The 20,000-nt window shown below is 39.4% G+C and overlaps 1 long non-coding RNA gene across 1 annotated transcript; it reads left to right on the top strand.

Annotated features, from left to right (window-relative positions):
• The first annotated feature begins 5,275 nt into the window (after positions 1-5,275).
• LOC134483013 (uncharacterized) lies at positions 5,276-8,298 on the top strand. The gene is made up of 3 exons (XR_010059810.1): positions 5,276-5,810; positions 6,923-7,039; positions 7,887-8,298. It is a non-coding gene; the product is annotated as an uncharacterized LOC134483013 (long non-coding RNA).
• Positions 8,299-20,000: the final 11,702 nt, after the last annotated feature.

The raw sequence follows: 20,000 nt of genomic DNA, 5'->3' as shown, positions 1-20,000 counted from the left end.
ATACCTTCTTCTCAGCTCCTCATGGCACTTTCTCCAAAATTGACCATATAATTGGTCAAAAAACGGGCCTCAACAGGTACAGAAAGATAGAAATAATCCCATGCGTGCTATCGGACCACCACGCCCTAAAACTGGTCTTCAATAACAATAAGGGAAGAATGCCCACATATACGTGGAAATTGAACAATGCTCTACTCAATGATAACCTGGTCAAGGAAGAAATAAAGAAAGAAATTAAAAACTTTTTAGAATTTAATGAAAATGAAGATACAACATGCTCAAACTTATGGGACACAATGAAAGCTGTGCTAAGAGGAAAACTCATAGTGCTGAGTGCCTGCAGAAAGAAACAGGAAAGAGCATATGTCAGCAGCTTGACAGCACACCTAAAAGCTCTAGAACAAAAAGAAGCAAATACACCCAGGAGGAGTAGAAGGCAGGAAATAATCAAACTCAGAGCTGAAATCAACCAAGTAGAAACAAAAAGGACCATAGAAAGAATCAACAGAACCAAAAGTTGGTTCTTTGAGAAAATCAACAAGATAGATAAACCCTTAGCCAGACTAACGAGAGGACACAGAGAGTGCGTCCAAATTAACAAAATCAGACATGAAAAGGGAGACATAACTACAGATTCAGAGGAAATTCAAAAAATCATCAGATCTTACTATAAAAACCTATATTCAACAAAATTTGAAAATCTTCAGGAAATGGACAATTTCCTAGACAGATACCAGGTATCGAAGTTAAATCAGGAACAGATAAACCAGTTAAACAACCCCATAACTCCTAAGGAAATAGAAGCAGTCATTAAAGGTCTCCCAACCAAAAAGAGCCCAGGTCCAGACGGGTTTAGTGCAGAATTCTATCAAACCTTCATAGAAGACCTCATACCAATATTATCCAAACTATTCCACAAAATTGAAACAGATGGAGCCCTACCGAATTCCTTCTACGAAGCCACAATTACTCTTATACCTAAACCACACAAAGACACAACAAAGAAAGAGAACTTCAGACCAATTTCCCTTATGAATATCGACGCAAAAATACTCAATAAAATTCTGGCAAACCGAATTCAAGAGCACATCAAAACAATCATCCACCATGATCAAGTAGGCTTCATCCCAGGCATGCAGGGATGGTTTAATATACGGAAAACCATCAACGTGATCCATTATATAAACAAACTGAAAGAACAGAACCACATGATCATTTCATTAGATGCTGAGAAAGCATTTGACAAAATTCAACACCCCTTCATGATAAAAGTCCTGGAAAGAATAGGAATTCAAGGCCCATACCTAAACATAGTAAAAGCCATATACAGCAAACCAGTTGCTAACATTAAACTAAATGGAGAGAAACTTGAAGCAATCCCACTAAAATCAGGGACTAGACAAGGCTGCCCACTCTCTCCCTACTTATTCAATATAGTTCTTGAAGTTCTAGCCAGAGCAATCAGACAACAAAAGGAGATCAAAGGGATACAGATCGGAAAAGAAGAGGTCAAAATATCACTATTTGCAGATGACATGATAGTATATTTAAGTGATCCCAAAAGTTCCACCAGAGAACTACTAAAGCTGATAAACAACTTCAGCAAAGCGGCTGGGTATAAAATTAACTCAAATAAATCAGTTGCCTTCCTCTATACAAAAGAGAAACAAGCCGAGAAAGAAATTAGGGAAACGACACCCTTCATAATAGACCCAAATAATATAAAGTACCTCGGTGTGACTTTAACCAAGCAAGTAAAAGATCTGTACAATAAGAACTTCAAGACTCTGAAGAAAGAAATTGAAGAAGACCTCAGAAGATGGAAAGATCTCCCACGCTCATGGATTGGCAGGATTAATTTAGTAAAAATGGCCATTTTACCAAAAGCAATCTACAGATTCAATGCAATCCCCATCAAAATACCAATCCAATTCTTCAAAGAGTTAGACAGAACAATTTGCAAATTCATCTGGAATAACAAAAAACCCAGGATAGCTAAAGCTATCCTCAACAATAAAAGGACTTCAGGGGGAATCACTATCCCTGAACTCAAGCAGTATTACAGAGCAATAGTGATAAAAACTGCATGGTATTGGTACAGAGACACACAGATAGACCAATGGAATAGAATTGAAGACCCAGAAATGAACCCACACACCTATGGTCACTTGATTTTTGACAAAGGAGCCAAAACCATCCAAGGAAAAAAGATAGCATTTTCAGCAAATGGTGCTGGTTCAACTGGAGGGCAACATGTAGAAGAATGCAGATCGATCCATGCTTATCACCCTGTACAAAGCTTAAGTCCAAGTGGATCAAGGACCTCCACATCAAACCAGACACACTCAAACTAATAGAAGAAAAACTAGGGAATCATCTGGAACACATGGGCACTGGAAAAAATTTCCTGAACAAAACACCAATGGCTTACGCTCTAAGATCAAGAATCGACAAATGGGATCTCATAAAACTGCAAAGCTTCTGTAAGGCAAAGGACACTGTGGTTAGGACAAAACGGCAACCAACAGATTGGGAAAAGATCTTTACCAATCCTACAACAGATAGAGGCCTCATATCCAAAGTATACAAAGAACTCAAGAAGTTAGACCGCAGGGAAACAAATAACCCTATTAAAAAATGGGGTTCAGAGCTAAACAAAGAATTCACAGCTGAGGAATGCCGAATGGCTGAGAAACACCTAAAGAAATGTTCAACATCTTTAGTCATAAGGGGAATGCAAATCAAAACAACCCTGAGATTTCACCTCACACCAGTGAGAATGGCTAAGATCAAATCTCAGGTGACAGCAGATGCTGGCGAGGATGTGGAGAAAGAGCAACACTCCTCCATTGTTGGTGGGATTGCAGACTGGTACAACCATTCTGGAAATCAGTCTGGAGGTTCCTCAGAAAATTGGACATTGAACTGCCTGAGGATCCAGCTATACCTCTCTTGGGCATATACCCAAAAGATTCCTCAACGTACAAAAGAGACACGTGCTCCACTATGTTCATCGCAGCCTTATTTATAATAGCCAGAAAATGGAAAGAACCCAGATGCCCTTCAACAGAGGAATGGATTCAGAAAATGTGGTACATCTACACAATGGAATATTACTCAGCTATCAAAAACAACGAGTTTATGAAATTCGTAGGCAAATGGTTGGAACTGGAAAATATCATCCTGAGTGAGCTAACCCATTCACAGAAAGACATACATGGTATGCACTCATTGATAAGTGGCTATTAACCCAAATGCTTGAATTACCCTAGATCCCTAGAACAAACGAAACTCAAGACGGATGATCAAAATGTGAATGCTTCACTCCTTCTTTAAATGAGGAAAAAGAATACCCTTGGCAGGGAAGGGAGAGGCAAAGATTAAAACAGAGACTGAAGGAACACCCATTCAGAGCCTGCCCCACAGGTGGCCCATACATATACAGCCACCCAATCAGACAAGATGGATGAAGCAAAGAAGTGCAGACCGACAGGAGCCGGATGTAGATCGCTCCTGAGAGACACAGCCAGAATACAGCAAATACAGAGGCGAATGCCAGCAGCAAACCACTGAACTGAGAATAGGTCCCCCGTTGAAGGAATCAGAGAAAGAACTGGAAGAGCTTGAAGGGGCTCACGACCCCAAAAGTACAACAATGTCAAGCAACCAGAGCTTCCAGGGACTAAGCCACTACCTAAATACTATACATGGACTGACCCTGGACTCTGACCCCATAGGTAGCAATGAATATCCTAGTAAGAGCACCAGTGGAAGGGGAAGCCCTGGGTCCTGCCAAGACTGAACCCCCAGTGAACTAGACAATGGGGGGAGGGCGGCAATGGGGGGAGGGTTGGGAGGGGGACACCCATAAGGAAGGGGAGGGGGGAGGGGGATGTTTGCCCGTAAACCGGGAAAGGGAATAACACTCGAAATGTATATAAGAAATACTCAAGTTAATAAAAAAAAAAGAAAAAAAATGGGGTTCAGAGCTAAACAAAGAATTCACAGCTGAGGAATGCTGAATGGCTGAGAAACACCTAAAGAAATGTTCAACATCTTTATTCATAAGGGAAATGCAAATCAAAACAACACTGAGATTTCACCTCACACCAGTGAGAATGGCTAAGATCAAAAACTCACGTGACAGCAAATGCTGCCGAGGATGTGGAGAAAGAGGAACACTCCTCCATTGTTGGTTGGATTGCAGACTGGTACAACCATTCTGGAAATCAGTCTGGATGTTCCTCAGAAAATTGGACATTGAACTACCTCAGGACCCAGCTATACCTCTCTTGGGCATATACCCAAAAGATGACCGAACATATAACAAAGACACATGCTCTACTATGTTCATAGCAGCCTTATGTATACTAGCCAGATGTTGGAAATAACCCAGATGCCCTTCAACAGAAGAATGGATACAGAAATTTTGATACATCTACATAATGAAATTTTACTCAGCCATCAAAAGCAATGACTTTATGAAATTCATAGGCAAATGGATGGAAGTGGAAACTATCATCCTGAGTGAAGTAACCCAATCACAGAAAAATACACGTGGTATGCACTCATTGGTAAGTGGCTATTAGCCCAAATGCTTGATTACCCTAGATGCACAGAACACATGAAACTCAAGAAGGATTACCAAAATGTTAATGCTTCACTCCTTCTTTAAAAGGGGAACAAGAATATCCTTGGGCGGGAATAGGGGGGGTAAAGTTTATAAAAGAGGCAGAAGGAACAGAGCCTGCCCCACATGTGGCCCATACATATACAGCCACCAAACTAGATAAGATGGAGGAAGCAAAGAAGTGCAGGCTGACAGGAACCGGATGTAGATCTCTCCTGAGACACACTGCCAGAATACAGCAAATACATAGGCGAATGCAATCATTAAACCACTGAACTTAGAACTGGACCCCCGATGAAGGAATCAGAGAAAGGACTGAAAGAGCTTGAAGGGGCTTGAGACCACATATGAACAGCAATGCCAAGCAACCAGAGCTTCCAGGGACTAAGCCACTACCCAAAGAGTATACATGGACTGACCCTGGGCTCCAACCGCATAGTTAGCAATGAATAGCCTAGTAAAAGCACCAGTGGAATTGGAAGCCCTTGGTCCTGCCATGACTGAACCTCCAGTGAATGTGATTGTTGGAGGGAGGGTGGTAATGGGGGGAGAATGGGGAGGGGAACACCCCTATAGAATGGGAGGTAGAGGGGTTAGGGGGATTTTGGCCCGGAAAGCAGGAAAGCGAATAACAATCGAAATGTTAATAAGAAATACCCAAGTTAATAAGTTGAGGAAAAAAAAAAAAAAGAAAAACGTTCTCTCAACTCTTAGGATTACTGGTGGATTTTTGCCCATCACCTTGGTTGGCCATTCTTTTGTAGATCCAATTGATAGGATATAATTGCCCACTTAAACATACAAAACCCAGTACCATCCATCCCTTAGGAACATTGATAACAACATATAAATACACAGAGCAGAATCTTAATGTCACCTGCCATATTGTTCTGCCAAGCCTTCTCTCCCTTTCCTATCTCTCCTGTCTCCTCCTTTTTGTTCTATTTTCCTCCTCTTCCTTCAAACTTCTCTCCCACCCATCTTTCCTTCTCATCCAATGACAGGCCTCCTTCTATCTTGTGCCTGCCTCATCTGTGACATCATCCTACAAATGATAATGTAGTAGAACAAGGGGGCTGTGTTCCAGCTCCTGCAAGCCGCAGAACTCAACAGTCTCAGCCATGTGTCTCTGGCTTTATATTCAAGAGAGGAAGGAGACAATTTATCCTGGTTAGCTGGGGTAAGAAATAGATCAGCATCATTGAGGTGAAATCTTCTGGGAAGTGGTTTTGAGAGCTATGTTCTATTCGTGCACTACTTTTAAAAAAAAGTTTAAGACAAAAAAAAAGAGATATTAAGGAGAGCTATGTTCTAGAGATGCCAAGGTTGTACCTTGTGCTATGGCTGACTTGGTAATGTGTAAGAGTCACCCAGGTTGTACTGATTTTGAAGGCATGAAGGGAAGGGGTCATGAAGAGCAGCTGAGGCTGGGCATTGTGAGAGGCCGTGGAAGTCTGTTTGTGAAGGTGCGGCCTCAGTTGTAGTTGATGGCCCAGGACTGAAAAGGTCAGAGAAAGGAGTTGAGGCTTGGCACCATGAAGAGAGCCTAGGAGAGGCTGTTGGTGAAGTCTAGTTACAACGGAAGACCCCAGTGTATTGGAGATGCTAGTACCATGGGATGATCAACAAGAACAACAGCAACAGTGTGGTATGGATCAACGTGAAGTTAAACTGCTACAGAGGGCAGAGCTGGAGAAGTGAAGCCAGCCCTTTAGAGGATCATGTGTGGATCCCAGACATTGAAACAAACTGTAACATTGAAGCTGCCTTGGAGACCCAAAGATGTTAAAGATGCCAGAGTCACAGGCTATCTGCTGAGGAAAGTTGCTAATAGGGAGTGGAACCAGTTCAGGAAAAAGAAATTTGTTGTAGACACAAAGAGGAAAAAGGAGTTAAAGATCTGAAGACTGCTTTGACATGAGACATGGAGATGGCAATTTGAAGTTTGCCCAGCTGGTTGCCTGTCTTAATTCAGGGATTACAGTTAAGTGATTAGATAGATCTCAGAAGAGACTTTGAACTTTGGACTTTTAACATTGTTGATACCGCTATAGACTATGGGGATTTGAAAGTTGGACTAAATGAACTTTTTTATTATACTCTGTTTAGGTATGGCCTCCATAGGCTCATGTGTTGGAACAAGCCTATGGGGGCCAGGGAGTGGAATGTGATGGTTTACTTATGCTTGGCCCAGGGAGTGGTAGTATTAGAAGGTGTGGCCTTGGTGTAGGAAATGTGTCACTGTGGGAGTGGGCTTGGAGATCCTTCTCCTAGCTGCCTTGGAATTCTCAGTCTGTTCCCAGGTGCTTCTTTTGGGCGAAGATGTAGAAGTCATCTCCTTCTGAACCATGCCTGTTTGGATGCTGCCATGCTCCTGCCTTGATGATAATGAACTGAACCTCTGAACCTGTAAGCCAGTCCTAATTAAATGTTGTCCCTTATTAAAAAAAAAAAAGGAGTGGGGGCATCCGCATTTTGGTCATCTTTCTTCTTGAGCTTCCTGTGGTCTGTGCAGCCAGTATTCTTAACTGCCTAACTACCTTTCTAGCCCATTAACCCTCATTCTTGACATTATCTCTATAATCTTATTTATTCCACATCTCCCTATCAGAACTAGAAGGGTCCTTAAATACAGTGGGCCTTGGTACTTGTTTGTTTCCGTTACTCATGGAGACCATCGAGTTTATTAGTTTACTAAGTATAAAACTGTTTATAACTTTTTAACTTATAATAATTTATTTTAACCATATGGAATTTTGCCAGTGCTGAGTAAATTGAGGAAGGTTATTGGACATTTCCATTAAGTTTGCACTTGCTCTTTTTTTCTAATTTCTTCTTGAAGCCTTTTTATTACCCCAGAAAAGACAATTTTTAGTGATTTCTAAAGAGTATTTCATTAGTATCTCAAATTCAAAATAAGGCCTTAATATCTCATATATGAATTAATAGATGGGAACAAGAACCAATAGTGGCCTGGGAGATTTTATTTCGCACCAGCAGACTGACTTCAGGGTAGCCACATAGGCTAGAGCTCCAGAACTTTCCTCTGGTAGCTGTTAATGTTAGCTACTACTGTACATGAAAGGGACACAGGGAATAATTTCATTTGCATTGCCTGATGTCGCCTCCAGGGATCGTCAGCTTTCTTGTACTCCAAGGAGCATTTGCTCCTTTGTGCTATATTTAAACAGGTAGTGTAGTCAACAACTAGAGATTCCAATTTGTGATTATGTTATGTGCTTTTCTCCCTGCAAAGGCTCACTGTTCAAGGATCAAAGAGACCAGAGGACACTGCAGAGGACATGATGGCTGCTTGAATTTTGGAGCATCCAACCCTCTGAATGTCACTTAGTCTTTACTGTCTCTTCCACAGAGTAACATCGTGACTGTACAATCCTGACAGAAGGAATATGATGCCAATTATCTGAGGAATGGATGACTCAGGACTGGAGTCATCCCATGAAGATGTCTTGGTGACTCTGGTGTGCATTTGGCTTATTTAAAATGCTAGCTTCTTCATCTGGCTTCTATACCTTTATTTTTCTATCAGAGATATCAAGAACCCTAAGAAATTTCCAGGATTGTCAATCTTGTGGGGTAAAGGAGAACACAACCCCCCACCATTATTTCTCACCTTGGTAATTCAACAGGGTATCTTATATTAATAACTGCATCGTTCAAGTCTCTTTCTATTCTACAAGGAATTCTGTTAACGTGCATTAATTATTAGACATCTAACTGTGTAGGAGTTAATGACTCTGTTTAGGTAAAATACAAAAGGGCATTAAGTCAGGACAAGGGAAAAAGGTGTTGCTCCCACTGTTTCCTTGTTTCTTTTGGTGTCTGCATCATACAGGGACTTGGGTATTGCAGGACTATAGTGATCTCTTTGTCTGTATTAGTGTTTGTATTTGTGAAATTAGAAACTGCAGCTCAAACCATAAAGGGAAGGAAAAGTCAAGAGAATACACCTACAACTTTTGCTTGCTTTGCTTCTCCAGGTCTCTGTTATATTTGTTCTTGAAAACAAAACAAACTTGGTTTTATAGAGAAATTCAGAGTTTAGATCTGTTTTTGTGCTCTGGGGAGGAGATGGCAGTTCTTCCTGACCTCAAAGGTACTGAGAAAGGCTGACTAGTAAAGATAATGAAGCTCCAAGAAAGGCAACTCCTCCATCCTCTACTGCACATATACCTGGATTTTTACTTAGCTAAATATGACCCAGAGGGTGTGGTCTTTGGTACAGACCTGAGAGCTAGAGACCGGAGGAAAGGTGATTCACAGGATAAGCTGTGGTCCAGAATGGACTGGTGACAATTCTGGTGTCTCTAGAACTTGTCAGTTCTTTGCTCTCAAATTTGTTATGCTTCTGCCAGATTTCTATAATATTAGATAGTGCTATTAATGAATTAAGATAATGTGAATATATGGATTTATTCTATGTAATTTCATTGGCTTGCCTTGATATCATCATCACCACCACTATGATCAGAATGTTTACTATAGGATTATATATGGCCTTTATTGTGTCCAGACATGTGTCCTCTAGCCTTTCTTTAGAGTTTTATCATGGAAGGATTATAGATTTTGTCAATTTTTTCTAAATCTGTCAAGATGATTCTATGATTCCCGTCCTAAAGTCCATTTGTATGGTGGATTATATTTATTGATTTACATGTTGGATCATCCTGCATCTTGGACTGAAGCTGACTTGATCATGATGGGTAATATTTCTGATTTTTTAAAATTCATTTTTGTAAGGATTTTATTGAGAAGTTTTGAATTTATGTTCGTTGTGAAGGTTGGTTTGTAATTTTTTTTTCTTTTGTGGTATCTTTAGCTGGTTTAGCTATCAGAGTAATCCTGGCTTTGCAAAAAGAGATCAGCAGCATTCCCGTTCCTCTTTTCTATTTTATGGAATAGTCTGAGAAGCATTGTTTTTTTTGTTTTTTGTTTTTTGTTTTTTGTTTTTAGTTTTTTTTATGTTCTGTGGAATTCTGTAATGAATCCATTTAGAACTGGGCTATTTTTTCAGACAACAATATTTTTCCCCTCTGTCAATGTTTGTTGCTTGTTATAAATCTATTTAATGATTTTGATGATTTATTTATTTTATTTCGTGTATATGAGTACTTTGCCTCTATGTATGTGTGTATAATATGTGTGCTTGGTACCTGCAGGAGTCAGAAGAGGGCATTGGAGATCCTAGAAATGGAGTTATAGATGGTTGTGGGCTCCCATATATGTGCTGGGAACTGAGTCTGAATCCTCTAGGAGCAAGAAGCACTCTCAACCATTAAGTCATCTCTCCAGCTCCTTGTTAACGTGTTTCATCTCTTCTTGTTTTAAATTTAGCAGGTCATATGCATTTAGAAATTAATGCAGTTCTTTTAGGTTTTCCAATCTATTGAAGTTTAGGTTTTTGAAATTTGTCCTGAATACCCTCTAGACTACATTGGTTTCATGTCTTCTTTTCTAACATTAAATTTGGGCCTTTTATTTGCCTCAGGGTTTATAATTAGTATTGCTTATATTTTTCAAAAAACCAATTCAAGTTTTACATTCTTTTGAAAAATTTTTATTGGTGTATGTATTCATACACATGCATATATGTGTAATGTGTGTCCATACAGGCCATAGTACACACATGGCAGTCGGAGGACAGCTTCGTGGAGTTTGTTCTTCCTTCCACACTATCGGTTCCACAGATTGAATTCAAGTTGTCACGTTTTCCTAGCAACTGTCTTTATTTCCTGAGCTGTTTCACTGGGGCTATTTAATTGATTTCTGCCTTGAGCTTAATTGTTTCCTTCTGTGTACTAGTTTGGAGTTCATCTGGTTTGGGTAATATATGTTTAGAGTGGCATGATCTTCTTGATGGATTGCATCCTTGAACAGTATGAAGTATAAAGTGACCTTTGCTATCTCTTCTAGTCTGGGTTGGTTTGAAGTCTATTTATCAGATATAAGGAGAAAGAGTTCTATTTATTTCCTAGCATTTGCCCCTCCTCTCATTCTAACATGATATCTATCTTGGGTGTGAAGTGTGTTTGTTGGAGGTAGCAAAAAGAAAGAGCCTGTGTTTTGGTCTAATCTGATACTCTGTATCATAGCTAAGGTCATTGATATTCAGTTATTACTGAAATGTTTTAATTGATTGCTGCCATATTGCTGAATTTGTAGCATTTGGTGTTTTCTTTGGTTACCAAATGTCTTAACAGGAGTTTGTTTGTTTGTTTGTTTTTTCTTATATTTTCTTGATGCTTATGGTAGTTTGAATAAAAATGGCCCTCTTAGGTTCATATTCTTGAATATGTGCTCTCCAGTTGGTGGGACTGTTTGGGGAGGACTAGGAGATGTGGCCTTGTTGGAGGAAGTGTGCCACTGGGAATAGGCTTTGGAATTTCAAATGAATCACACTATTGCCAGTGTTCTCTTGCTGCTACATACTTACAGTTTGAAATGTGAGCTTCCATCTATTCCTGTCACCATAGTTATCACCCCATCCTCTGAAACTGTAACATCATTTAAATAGTCTCTTTTATAAGTTGCCTTGGCCATGGTGTCTCATCACAGAAACAGAAAAGAAACTGATATAATGTTGTTCATCTTTCTTTTTCATTCAAAGTTTTTTCTCTAGTATACTATGTAGAGCTAACTTAGTGAATATAAAATACTTTAGCCTTTTTTAAAAGAGAGTTTTTCTTTCTTCTTCCATGCTTAAAGATAGTTTTGCTATGAATAGTAGTAGTCTATGTTGGTAGTTAGGAGCTTTCAGAACTCGAAATACATCCTTTCAAGTCCTTTGGGCTCCTAGAGTTTCCATTGCAAAAGCCCTAATTTTCCTGGTATGTAGCCCTAATATACGGCAAAGCAATCCCTGCTTGATCCTTCTATGATGCTTCCTTCTTTCCTTGAATATTTAGTGTTCTGATAATAATATTATAGACATGTGGAATTTCCTTTCTGCTTTTTTGGTGTTCAGTGTGCTTCTACTAACTGAATGGGACTATCTTTCCCTATATTTGGTTATTTTTCCTATGATTTTACTAAAAACCTTTTCTCTGCCTTTGGCATAAGGTTCTGCTCATTCTTCTATGCTCATGATTCATAAATGAATTTGTAACTTTGATGCTTTACAATGCCCCAAGAACATGACATTTTTGCATATAGGATTTTCAATATACAAAGTTTATGCCTATAACTTATCTTGCCTAATTTGTGTGTGATATAAATTTCAGTAACAAGTATTCAATATTTTTGCATCTAATATTCAATTGACCAAGTATCATTTATTGAGGACTGTCCTTTCCCCATGGAATTAATTTTGTATCTTTTTCCAAAAACCAATTGACCACACACATATAGTTCTATTTATGGAACAATTATTTGGTTTTCCTGACAGCTATTTGTCTCTAGTAATTCCTTTACTTTTCCATCTAAGTCTGAGAATTAACTTGACACCTTCAATGAATGAACTTTCTAGGACTTTGATGGGAATTGCAATGGCTCTATGAAGTAATTTGGGAAAACAGAATTGTTTATTTATTTACTCAAGTGTGAGTATGGTAATTGTTCGTGTGGTGTATTTTCAAATCTAATAAAAATGACAGCTCATAGGACACTTATGTAGGAGTCATGGAGGTAAATGCTTTCTCCATGGGGGCTCACCCAGTGCTAACAGCAACACTCAATACTAGTATTTATCTTCTTCTGTGTTTTGTTGGTTGAGGACATTGATTTTACCTTTGAAACCTACCAGCTACTATGGGTCCAAATTTAAGGCTAAAATTAGGACTCTATGAGAGCTTTAGGTTCTTCCCTCGCTCCATGGCTGTGACTATGGATTATTATTTTTTTTTGTCTCAGAGCCAAGCAACACTGCTTTGGAGAACAGTGATTGAGCATTCATGACATTGTAGGAATTTTTAAAAATGAATTTTAAGATGAAGCAAAGAAGTGCAGACTGACAGGAGCTGGATGTAGATCGCTCCTGAGAGACACAGCCAGAATACAGCAAATACAGAGGCGAATGCCAGCAGCAAACCACTGAACTGAGAATAGGTCCCCCGTTGAAGGAATCAGAGAAAGAACTGGAAGAGCTTGAAGGGGCTCGAGACCCCAAAAGTACAACAATGTCAAGCAACCAGAGCTTCCAGGGACTAAGCCACTACCTAAATACTATACATGGACTGACCCTGGACTCTGACCCCATAGGTAGCAATGAATATCCTAGTAAGAGCACCAGTGGAAGGGGAAGCCCTGGGTCCTGCTAAGACTGAACCCCCAGTGAACTAGACTATGGGGGAAGGGCGGCAATGGGGGGAGGGTTGGGAGGGGAACACCCATAAGGAAGGGGAGGGGGGAGGGGGGAGGGGGATGTTTGCCCGGAAACCGGGAAAGGGAATAACACTTGAAATGTATATAAGAAATACTCAAGTTAATAAAAAAATGAATTTTAAAAAATTTACAGCTGAATGGTAGATCTGTATCTAGTATAATGTCTAGTGAATATTATCAATTTGTTATGAATAATTACATACAATAAATGACTTGTCAAATTTGTTATTTTAAATATACTCACATGGTAGGACAGATGGTACTGGAACAAACTGATCATGGAATAAGGAAGAAATTACCATAGTGATTAGATAATTATTATATCAATAATTTTCACCTTTAAATGTAACATTCATGGAGAAACCATATAAGGGGCCTAAATCCATTTATCTCTTTAAAAACTTATCAAAAATTAAATATGGAATTGGTGTTTGTACTCTTTCAATGTAGTCTATGTCTCAATTTCGATCTTTTCCCAGTTAACTATAAGAAATGAATTAGTTTCCCAGTTAGTTTTGGTATTGATCAACATTCTGGTTTCCATTTCCTTTCAGATACTGCTGTGTGGGCTTGGGGGCATCATTCTTGTATTTCTGTGGCTCTATTTATCTTCTTCATGAATAAGAAGGGGCTCATGATTTCTTTCTTGAATGTGCCTTAGGGGAAAGAGTAGGTATTTGTTTCACATTTCTGTTTAATGACAGACAACCTTCCTATCCTTGAAAGTTGCCAGAATTGTGTCCACCAGCTAAATGAGCTTGGCCCACATTTAAGAGGCAGTGCTTGTGTGACATACAATGCCATACTGTAGCCAAGGCATCTTCGTACTAAGTCTTCTGCCAAGATTAGCCACACTCAGTTATTTATCTGATTTTACTGCTCATGTAAACAGAACCTGGCTCTCACCTCTTCCCCCAGTGGGGTTCACACCAAAGAGGCAGAACACCCCCTTAATTAGGGTACTTAGTAAGGACACCCCTTTAATCAGGGTACTTACTTAGCAGGTAGGCCTCTGGCTCCTTCCACATGCCTTTTTAAAAAAAATCTGCAAATGTTGATATACATAAAAAAATAAAAGGATGTTTTGGGAGTCTCTTGGACAAGTCTGATCAACAGCTCAAAAAGACCTTCTCTTGACTGGTGATCAGGTCTTTTATTAGATGATCTTTGATTCTTGAAGGAACATTGTTAGCCTAGATATTTCTGAGTATTACATGGCTTTTTTTTAAGGTTGATTGTTAAAAGTATGATTCCTTATGACTTTTTTAAACAACCTTAATTTTTATTTTACTCTCCTTCTTTTGTACTTATCTCTTGCCACCTTCTATAGAGCTCCCCCCATCTTCCTTATTTTCCTTACCAGATCATTTATAGCTGCTATCCCCCTCTCTGTGAATCTTCCCATGCCTCTGGTAGTGGTCTCTTTGGACTTTCCTAGGTTCTACAGTTACTCCAGTGTGTGTGTGTGTGTGTGTGTGTGTGTGTGTGTGTGTGTGTGTGTGTGTGTGTGTGTGTGTGTATATATATATATATATATATATATATATATATATATATATATATATTCACATTAGAAGATTTTGAGCTAGGAGCCCCCAGTGAACATGCAACATTTGTCTTCTGGATGGGGCTTACCTCACTCAATATGGTCTTTTCTAGTTCCATCCCTTTACTTGCAAAGCTCAATATTTCATTTTTGTTAACTGTTAAACATCATTCCATTGTGTCTATGTACCACATTTTTGTTATCTGTTCATAGGTTGAGAAACATTTGTTTCTGCTTCTTAGCTATGGTGAACAGAGCAGCAATGAACGTGGCTGGGCGAGTACCTGTAGAGTAGGATGTTCATTGCTTTGGGACTATGCCAAGGAATAGTATATCTGGGTCATATGGTAGATGTATTTTTACCCTTTGGAGAATTCTCCATGCTGATTTCCAGGATGGGTGCCCACTCACAATTCCATCAACAGTGTATAATGGATCCCTTTCCCTGACACCCGCTCCAGTATTCATTTTGAGTTTTTTATTTCATTGGTTTTTGGCATTGCAACAGGTGTCAGAATTTAATTTGCATTTACCTAATTTCTGGGGAGAATGAATGATTTTGAGAATATTTTTAGCCATTTTTTCTTCTTTTGAGAACTCTTTGATCAGATCCCAGGAATGTTTTTGAATGGGTCATTTTGTTGTTATTGGTGGTGGTTGGTTATTTTCTTTTTGCTTTTTGAATTCTTTATATATTCTTCATATTAATCCTTTGATATATATATTCATTCTTTCATTCTGTAAGCTCCCTCCTCACCCAATTGATTGTTTTTTTAGCTTTAGGGAGGCTTTTTCATTTAATGAAGTCCCACTTAACAATTGCTGGTCTTAACTTTGGAGTAAGTGGAGTCCTTTTCAGAAAGCCTTTTATTTTCTTGTCCTTGGTTGACCCCCAGAAGTGCAAGGTCAGTTCTTATTGCTGAAGACACTGTGCACTTCAGAAAGAGGGACCAGAGTTCCTGATCTGGAACTAACCTGAATGCTTCTTCCCTGAGGACTGACTTTCCTGGCATTAACAAGTGCTCTGCAAGCTTCCAAAGGAAAGAGGCAGCTAACAGTCCCACCCAGCTCTGGCATCTATGAACTAGCATGGCACAATAATCTTAAGGGTACAGTCACAGTGCACATACCTTGCTGGTCATCAAGGGTCCTCACATTGGACTTAAAACCTAATCAACCAGAAGGAAATCATGCTTCATATTAGAAACCTAGCAAATCTCCACAGGGCCAGTGTTGTTATAGATATTAAAGGAGAATCCACAGCTACTACTTTACTAAACTAGCATAATCCATAACTGTATTATACACTCATATCCAGGGATAAGTGTACATCTTACCCTTCATCAAGGAAACTTCCCTTTGCAACTGACCCTTTAATCATGTGGTAGTTAAGCACTCCTCCTCCCCGCCCCTCCTCAGTTCTCTGATCTCTATAATGTGGGATAGTACATTACAGTTCCCTTTCTTTTGGGTAGTTAGTGGAAGCACTGGGGGTGATAACTACATGCATTGTCTAAGATCCTGTAGAAAAACAATTTATTCTTCATAGGTACCCTTTACTAAGTCATCATTTCATTGGGTTTAACATTCTACTTTTCAGTCAGCTCTAGAAAGTTTCTAGAGACCATTACGGGAAACTATAAGTGACCAAAATACTGAGTTGTAAAGCCTAGTCCTCACTGATACATTTACAATACAACTCCCACACCTAAGGTTCAGGAATCATTGTAGAAGAAGAGTCAGAAAGATGTTACACAGACAAACGGGAAGTTTTCTGTGAGATTGCATTTCTTAGGAATTTCAGAAGCCATCCCCACGGAGTCTCACCAACATAGCTGCCTAAATATAACATGAACAAGGATGACAGCAGTGGACATTGCTGGAAGGGGGGAACTTACAAGGCTTCAATCTTAGACAATGAACTCCAGTCAATTAGAGAAGACTGAGAGGAAGAGAAATAGTCTTCCCCAGGGAAGAGCACACCAACTTGTTATTCAATACCAAGTGGCCAGCTCTGAGAACATACATACACGGAACGTTGTACAGACTGAACATGTTGTGTTTATGTACTTAGGAATATATGTATCTATATATACATGAATGAATATAACAACAATTAATGACAAAGGAGGCCATGAATTTGAAAGAGTAAGGAGAGGTTTATGGGAAGGTTTAAAGGGAGGAAGGGAAGGAGGAAATTATGTAATTATAGTATCATCTCAAAACATTCAAAAAATTAAAAAAATCCAAAAAGTCAAGAGAATTTTAATTATGTAGGATTATTTCCAAGCTATGATTATATCCACAAACAAAAAAACATAATAATGTTAAGAATGTCACATCATCTTTTCAGATTAACTTATCTGACTTTTGCTTTTCTTGATACTGCTTTTGCTTTCTGAGTAAATGGTGAGGATTCTTCGAGAATAAGGGGAAAAAAGGAAGACTACATAAAAACAGAACTCAAGCATCCTTGGGCTCCTGCTAGCATTTCCTAGCTGGTGCTGAGTAGGGAAGCTTGGGCTGAGAGAAGGAAGAATAGTCTCTTACAAACTTGGCACACTTGGCACATAGAAGTAAAGCATGGTCACCTCCAGATGTGTGGCAATTAAGTCCCCCACTGCCCTGTAGGGCAGTTTAATACTTCACTCACCTTCCCTCCAGTTCTCTGATCTCCATAATGTGGGGCAGTAATCTTTGTCTTGGATATTTGGTAGGATCACGGGGACTGGTAACGACATGTCCTCTTGGGTGGTTGGTGGTAGCATTGTCTGAGATCCTGTGGAGAAATTCTTTAGCACATGACTCTAACCTCTAACATAGGTACCCTATAAATCATCATTTTGTTAGCTTTAACAGTCTACATTTTAGTCAGCTCTAGAAGTTCTGAAGATTAGTGTTCTCTCTCTCTCTCTCTCTCTCTCTCTCTCTCTCTCTCTCTCTCTGTGTGTGCATGTGTGTGTGCATGTGTGTGTGCATGTGTGTGTGCATGTGTGTGTGCATGTGTGTGTGCATGTGTGTGTGCATGTGTGTGTGCATGTGTGTGTGCATGTGTGTGTGCATGTGTGTGTGCATGTGCATGTGTGTGTGTTAGTTTATTTTATTATTTGTTGACAATTCCATACCTGTATAATGTATCTTGGCCGTGCTCACCGTCATCTTGCCCCTTCCACTCCTTTCAAATCCCCCTCTAAAGTTGATCCTCCTACCTCATGGAAATTTCTTTTGCTATGTATGTGTCCTGAATTTGTGGTAGAAATGAGAACAACAGTGATGGTGGCAATGATATTGTTGATGTTACTAGGTCATTATGGAGAACACATTTGCAGTGACTCCAGATATGCCCATAGTATCAAAAATGAACAGGTATGTTGTATACAGATATGTCTGTATACAGAGGCATATGCCTCATCTCTCCTTTTTAAAGCCATAAGGAAGAGAAGATGACTTCCTCTCCTTTAGAGATTGAGAAAATAAACATTAGAAGTCACTTAGAAGTGACTGTCACCTCTTTTCCTCATGGAAAAGGAACTTAGCTATAAGGCAGGTTTCCTCCATAGCCTATATAATGGGGGTAGACAGATGTCTTAGAGTTCTATTGCTGTGATCCATTGTGACCACTGAAACTTGGAGAAGTAAGAATTTATTTGGCTTATGCTTCTACATCACTATTTATCATCCAAGGAAGTCAGGACAGGAAGATGAACAGGGTAGGAACCTGGAAGCATGAGCCAATGCAGAAGCCATGGAGCAGGTGCTGCTTACTGGCTTTCTCCCCATGACTGGCTCAGCCTGCCTTCTTATAGAGTCCAGGACAATAAGTCCAGGGGTTGCAGTACACACAATGAGCTGGGCTTCCCACATTGATCACTAATTAAGAAAATGCCTTACGAACAGATTTTATAGGAGCCTTTGCTCAGTTGAAGTTCCCTCCTTTGAGTTAACTCTAGTTTGTGTGCTAAGTTGACATCAGATGTGCCAGCACACCAGGAAACCAGAATGCCATGCCTTCCTTCTTCAGTGTCCCTGACGGTGCTCTTCCACATAGATGTTAACTTTCTACTTAGAGCTACAGGACTGTAGAGTCAGTTCTCTCCAAATTATGTCAGAACATTATTTTGTAGGTTTGGTAGAGGTCACTACCCCATCCTTTTCTTTGAATGTTCAGATCTTTTTTTTTTTTCTTTTTTTCGGAGCTAGGGACCGAACCCAGGGCCTTGCGCTTGCTAGGCAAGTGCTCTACCGCTGAGCTGAGCTAAATCCCCAACCCCCGAATGTTCAGATCTTAAAATGGCTTACACAGAAGTTTTAGAGCTATATGGTGAGCTTTGGAGCTTTCTGTTGTTATAGTTCAGTAAAGCTATCCCAGACACCTTTCTGCAAACCACAGCTGAGTTTGTGGCATAATTACTAATGATAATGATGTCAGTTCTTAGCAAAGAGATCTGATTTTAAGAAATCATGTTCAATTTCTGAGCTGTCTGTAACATTTGTCAGACTGATGTCCTTAAATTTTGAGATCCTTACATGAGGTAGAAGTCATCAGCCTCAAGGGTAAATTCTTAGGAGGGCTCCTCTGACACCACTCAAGTTTGTGTCCTCAGCATTTTATAAATACATGAATCAAATCTCCCAATTTACAAACGAGAAGACCATGATTCTCAGAAGACAGACTTTTTCTATTGCTTACCAGCATCTCTAATCATCAAACTGCAAGTCAACAAACATTACCATTTCCTCAAAGGTACTGGTGGTTTCAGAAAGCACTCCCCTAGGACAGGTTGGTAAAAGTTTTTTTGGGAAAATAAACATATACCTTTTACTTTTATTTTATGTTTACTTGGGAAGGGCTTTGGAGATACCAATAAGAGATAATAAGAAGACATCCCTCTCTTTGGTACCATGATTATGTATGAACTCCCAGATGAAAAATACATCTTCAGGGAAATAGCTCAGATAAGGAAGTACACTAAATTTGACTGCTGTATTTTTTCTCTTGTGATTCAACAGAAAATAGGCAAACTATTAGCTCATGGTAACATTACCGTAGCAGAGTCATGAGAGGATCAATGATCCTGGCAGTTTGAGTCCAGTGTAAGAAGCTATTAATCTTCTTTTCCTAAGAAAGGGAGGTTCTGACTATGATAATGAAAAGTACCAGGATGTTGGCCTTTGAAAAAAAAAAACTTTTGACCTAAAAGCCAAGAGACTGATCAATGAAGACCAAAACAGTTATAATCATTGGGTGCTAATGACTTTTTAGCCAGTATCTTGTTTAATTTTATCAAGTAGATCTTGTGATTTACTCTTTGGATTAAAAAAGTGAAACTTATTCATAGCACCTAATTTGCCCATAGTCATATAACCAACCACCAGAAAGCCAGAATTCCACCATGGACCTCTCTGCCTCCTGAAGCTCCTCTGCCCATGTGTCTGTTGAATATGAGGCCCCATGGAAGAAGATCTGTGTGCTAAAGAAATGAG

This window comes from Rattus norvegicus, chromosome 18, assembly GCF_036323735.1.
Source record: "Rattus norvegicus strain BN/NHsdMcwi chromosome 18, GRCr8, whole genome shotgun sequence".
NCBI classification, from domain to species: domain Eukaryota; kingdom Metazoa; phylum Chordata; class Mammalia; order Rodentia; family Muridae; genus Rattus; species Rattus norvegicus.
The sequence above is the reverse complement of the archived record's forward strand: the minus strand, read 5'-3'. Positions and strand labels throughout refer to the sequence as shown.